Here is a 6,010-nt window from a genome sequence, read left to right as displayed (position 1 = left end):
AGCGAAAAAAAGGTTTTAAAAAAATTTAAAATTGTGTATTGGTTAACAAAAAACAGAATTTATGCTTACCTGATAAATTACTTTCTCCAACGGTGTGTCCGGTCCACGGCGTCATCCATTACTTGTGGGATATTCTCCTCCCCCACAGGGAAAGGCAAGGAGAGCACACAGCAAGAGCTGTCCATATAGTCCCTCCCAGGCTCCGCCCCCCCAGTCATTCGACCGACGGTTAGGAGAAAAAAAGGAGAAACTATAGGGTGCCGTGGTGACTGTAGTGTATAGAGAGAGAAATTTTTCAAACCTGATTAAAAAACCAGGGTGGGCCGTGGACCGGACACACCGTTGGAGAAAGTAATTTATCAGGTAAGCATAAATTCTGTTTTCTCCAACATTGGTGTGTCCGGTCCACGGCGTCATCCATTACTTGTGGGAACCAATACCAAAGCTTTAGGACACGGATGAAGGGAGGGAGCAAATCAGGTTACCTAAACAGAAGGCACCATGGTTTGCAAAACCTTTCTCCCAAAAATAGCCTCCGAAGAAGCAAAAAGTATCAGATTTGTAGAATTTGGCAAAAGTGTGCAGAGAAGACCAAGTTGCTGCCTCACATATCTGATCAACAGAAGCCTCGTTCTTGAAGGCCCATGTGGAAGCCACAGCCCTAGTAGAGTGAGCTGTGATTCGTTCAGGAGGCTGCCGTCCGGCAGACTCATAAGCCAATCGGATAATGCTTTTCAGCCAGAAAGAAAGAGAGGTAGCAGTAGCTTTTTGTCCTCTCCTCTTACCAGAATAAACAACAAACAAAAAAGAAGTTTTGTCTGAAATCCTTTGTTGCTTCTAAATAGAACTTTAAAGCACGGACTACATCTAAATGGTGTAACAAATGTTCCTTCTTTGAAACTGGATTCGGACACAAAGAAGGGACAACTATTTCCTGGTTAATATTCTTGTTGGAAACAACTTTTGGAAGAAAACCAGGCTTGGTACGCAAAACAACCTTATCTGAATGGAACACCAGATAGGATGGATCACACTGCAAAGCAGATAGTTCAGAAACTCTTCTAGCAGAAGAAATAGCAACCAAAAACAGAACTTTCCAAGATAGTAACTTGATATCTATGGAATGTAAGGGTTCAAATGGAACCCCTTGAAGAACTGAAAAAACTAAATTTAGACTCCAGGGAGGAGTCAAAGGTCTGTAAACAGGTTTGATTCTGACCAAAGCCTGTACAAAAGCTTGTACATCTGGCACAGCTGCCAGTCGTCTGTGTAACAAGACAGATAAAGCAGATCTCTGTCCTTTTAGAGAACTCGCTGACAATCCCTTATCCAAACCTTCTTGTTAGAAAGGAGAGGATCCTGGGAATATTAATCCATGAGAATCCCTTGGATTCACACCAACAGATATATCCTTTCCATATTTTATGGTAAATCCTTCTAGTCACAGGTTTTCTGGCTTGGACCAGAGTATCTATCACTGAATCTGAAAACCCGCGCTTGGATAAAATCAAGCCTTCAATTTCCAAGCAGTCAGCTGGAGAGAAACTAGATTTCCACAAACTCCTCACCATCCCCGAGGAGATGCTACTTGTTCAGAGCGGCAAGGAGAATGACTGGGGGGGCGGAGCCTGGGAGGGACTATATGGACAGCTCTTGCTGTGTGCTCTCCTTGCCTTTCCCTGTGGGGGAGGAGAATATCCCACAAGTAATGGATGACGCCGTGGACCGGACACACCAATGTTGGAGAAAAGGCCATATTTTTATGTATTATGTATCGAATTCCAATTGTTAGGGCCAAATAGTGACAAAATATGCAACAAATTTTAACCCAAAACTTACATTGAACAATTTGAAAAATTAAAAGAATCATTAATTTAATGCAAACAATAATTACAGAACATATAAAAAATTATTTCATAAAGAACTTAGAAATCAAAGAATTCCTTTAATATTAAATGTAATAATACTGTATGAGACATATACAAATAGTAAGAATTAAGTTTTTGCACAGCTTAAAAGAGTAGAAGTAAACATGTAAAGTGATATGCAGTAGTGTTGGATTGCAGCCTACTACATGTAAGTAAATGAGCACCAAGAAGGCAAAAATCACACTCTTGGGTCATTTAGGCCCAAATGTATTAACCAAGAGAGTTTAAATGTTTTTTTTAGCCAGGCAAATGGGAAGTCAGGATTGGGTAAGAAATTGCACACATCACTCTTAGTTCACTGTCAGGTTTGACTCTGACAGGCTGCTTAAGCAATCAATCAATTTGTACTTCCTAGTCTCTTGTGATTGGCCTCTCCTGACTGCATTTCTCATTTGAATGAATGAATTAAATTAATTTGTTCAAACATTAAATTTATTTGTTCAATATGGCGATTCGTTCATAAATTAATGCAACAAATTTGTCTGTCTTTTTTGCATTTGTTTCCAAACGAATACACATCTGTATTTATGACTGGATGATACACATGAGTTTTTGTCCCATAGAAAAGCTTTATAAATATAAGCAGAGTTTGTAGGTGTATGTCTGTCTTCTCATTTGCATTAAAGTGATGTGATATAATATTAACAATATTGTTTTTAAATATGCCCACTCTAAATTAAACTAATATGGAAGGATAGTATAATAACTTTGATGAACATTAATTAATCTAAAATTAAGCATTTCAGGATGTTATGCAAGAAAAACTTGTGAATTTCTTATTTGGATCACTCACCATGAAAGGTATTACCTTCTTTGGAAATGTTTACATAAAAAGAAAAAAATATCTGCATTAACTAAATAGACTCTTTTGGTTATTTTATTGTATGAATCAGGAAAACATTGTGCAGGTAAGAAGCAAATATATATATATATATATATTCTAAACTTTTCTATTCATACGTAAGAGCTGTTTTTAATGAAGCCTTTCACTGTTGAGAAGGGGTATTAATTCAGATATCACATTCATAACCTGGACAGATCAGGTTACTGTTGCAATAGAGTTTAATGAATAAAGAGAAATTTTGTAATAATTAGACGTTGAGAGGTTAGCTTTATAAGTCTCATCATGCAAAACATTCCATTGAATCACAAATAAAGGATTTATTTTTTCTACAATAGCAGGAAGACTTTGGATGTGAATCTACTGTGCGCTTTTAAAAGATATATATGATAAGCTAATTTATATGATTTCTAAATTGTTAATAAATAAAGACTGTTGCTCTGGTACAAACCTCATACAATGTAACAGAAAAAAAAACAGATGTAATTAAAAAACCTCAATAGCACAAGCAGTAGTGTACATAAAACTAAACAAGTGGTTAAAATGGACAGGAAGTTGAATTTAAACTTTCATGGTTAAGATACTGGGCCCCATGTACTCAACTTGAGAACCTGTCCGACAGGCTTAGCATCAATGTGTACCATTAAACACTCACTTGAGTGAGTAATGATGCCACCTTGTCTCACGCAACCAATTCTGCACGAGAAGGGGCTGTCAGTCACCCCAAGTGAACTTTTCCGGGGTGACTTCTATACACCATCTTAGAGGTGGTGGAGAGCGTAAGTCTGGTAACTTCTGTTTCTTACATTGCAGAAAGCAGGTTTTCCCTGCAAGGACTCGCAAGCAGCTTACGAGCCCAGAGTATGCAATTTTAAGAGAGACTTTCAGTCTGGTTATTTTATCAAATTTACACTATTTTGTTCTCTTGGTTTCTTTTGTTGAAATGCATATCTAGATAGACTGAGAAGCATGTGTTTCTAGTAATTGACTCACCAGATGTGTCCAGCTAAGGCCCAGTAATGCATTGCTGATGGAGCTGATCTTTGCAGGGGTTAAACACACAATCATATACAAGCAATAGTACAAAAATAAAATTCTCTAACACAATAGGGCATTTACTTTTAAAACTTAGTTTTTTTTAAATAAGTGGGAAAATTATAAAAGACCTTCTCTTTAGAGGTTTAACCCCTTAAAGACTGGCAACATACCCTGCACGTTGCTGATCTTTTAATAGGACTTGATCTTTTGATAGCGCAGTCTCGTCACCAGCAGCAAGACTGCGCTATTTCAGGAGGCCTGCAGGAGACAGGGAGGTCATAATAGCATGGTCTTGCCACTGGCGGCGAGACCTGCACTATTATGAGCCGATAAACCCTTAAAAAGGACCCTTATCACTAAATAAATGTCATGCACCTCCCTCCGATCATGTGTGCTGCCATTATGGAGCCTAGGTTACGCTGCAGTTATCTGAAGGAGAGCAGCTGCGCATGTGCAATCATGTCAGCACTCGACTGTAGTGAAAGATAAATATCAACATGTTAGCACTCATGACTAGAGGGAGGCAGGGAATAACCTTAATACTATCCTTATGACATGTATTTAGTGTTTGATGTGGTCGTTAAGGGGTTAAATTAGCTTTTGACACTTGGAGCTTAATTTCATCAATAAAAGTTATGGTTTTATAAAACTAATTCCAAATGTTTTCTCATATTTCAAGGTTATGCTAGAGAGGTGGCAATTCAAGAGGGAATATTAGGCTGACCTATATTATTGAAAATTTTTTGAAAATAAAAGATCACGTGATTCATATCATAATGACAATAAATATCTGTATTGGTTTTTTTTTTTCTGCCTGGAATTTCAACATTTAATGAAACATCCTATTGTGTTTTACTATTGTGAAATGGCAAGTTTGACAGTTAAAAATGAAAATATGGCTGAACATTAGAGAGGTAATGTGCCCCTGAATTTAACTGATATTAATACTGACTAACTCAGAGATAATATTTACAAATATGGAGTTTGATGTGGGTATTGTGTGTGTGTACTGATAATAGTTAAATGAAAAATAAATTGATCCCCTTATGATGCTGGAAAGGCTGCTGAACACAGTAGCATTTAACATATTGGCCAATACAGCTTCTGAGTGTCCATACAGACCATTTTGGGAGAAATAACATTAGAGCCAGGTAAGAAAAAGACAGTTATATTTGGTTAATGCCAAAAGTAGAAAAGTCATGTCTGGCAAAACAAAACAAAAAACAGATTTACACTATAGTTTACTAGATGAAATTGGTGCATTAATATGAAGCGAAAAAATATTCTGTAAATTCAATACGGATATAGGAGAAATGCAGCCGGCATGTAGCTCAAAAAATCAGAAGCCCCAAAAAATCTGTTTTGTATTAAACTGTGTGAAGCTCTTAGCCATATGTCAGTAAACCTAAGTGTTTGATGTGCCACTGCTTGTCTCATGAAGACAAAACTGTGCGCTTAAACTCTGCCCTCACTCTGGGATTTGAGGTCCCAGTGCATAACGTCTGATGGTATAAAAAATACATATTATTTCCATTGGCAAAGTAACAAATGTTTTGGTATAATCTGATTCTTGCTGTTATAATAGTAATTGGTTTCTGTGCCAGTGCTGAACAAGTGCAAACGTCATGTAGTGTTTGTAATGCTCAGTTATTCTTAAGTGCAAAATATGGCAAGCACATTGTTTGGTGCTGGTTGAGTGACACAGTGTTTTGGAATTAAAGTGGCATTACAGACAAAACAAACAACAGTACATTGTAATTTTGGTTAGATGTGTTGGCAAAAATGCTTCTAATAAAAGTCATTTATGTGGCATACAGAGCATCTGTCAGTATGCTGGGTGTACGCACAATAACAACCTGTTTCTGTTACACTAGCAGTGAGGCATCTAGGTTTTTTTGTTTCCCACAAAGGCAAATATTGTCTTAAGGACAGTGGTTAACCCAGCATGTATTTTGCTAAAATTGAACATTTGTAGAGCAATATATAAATGAGATCGGCATATCAATCTGGCAGGGAAACTTTATTCACAAAATAAGTTCCAAACCAGCTGTATTTATAGAAGAAAACTGCTGCTCATGCCTAAGTTTATAAACACTTGGAACAACTAACTTTGTCATGTGTTCCACACTAAAAACGTATTGTTTGACTCTTCAAAAGGCAGCTGCATAGGACACCTGATCCTTAATCAGAATCACTAATTATT

General features: G+C 37.1%; 1 protein-coding gene across 1 annotated transcript in view; it reads right to left on the bottom strand.

Moving 5' to 3' along the window:
- Window positions 1-1,925: 1,925 nt before the first annotated feature.
- The window catches only part of CGNL1 (cingulin like 1), a 309,913-nt gene continuing 305,828 nt past the window's right edge, over window positions 1,926-6,010 (bottom strand). The window contains 1 exon segment of the mRNA XM_053717518.1: window positions 1,926-6,010. This exon segment is cut by the window's right edge and continues 798 nt beyond it. The gene's annotated coding sequence lies outside the window, so the exon portion shown is untranslated.

The sequence above is a fragment of the Bombina bombina genome, chromosome 6, assembly GCF_027579735.1.
Source record: "Bombina bombina isolate aBomBom1 chromosome 6, aBomBom1.pri, whole genome shotgun sequence".
Classification (NCBI taxonomy): domain Eukaryota; kingdom Metazoa; phylum Chordata; class Amphibia; order Anura; family Bombinatoridae; genus Bombina; species Bombina bombina.
Note: the sequence above shows the minus strand (reverse complement) of the source record. Positions and strands in the feature narration are given on the sequence as shown.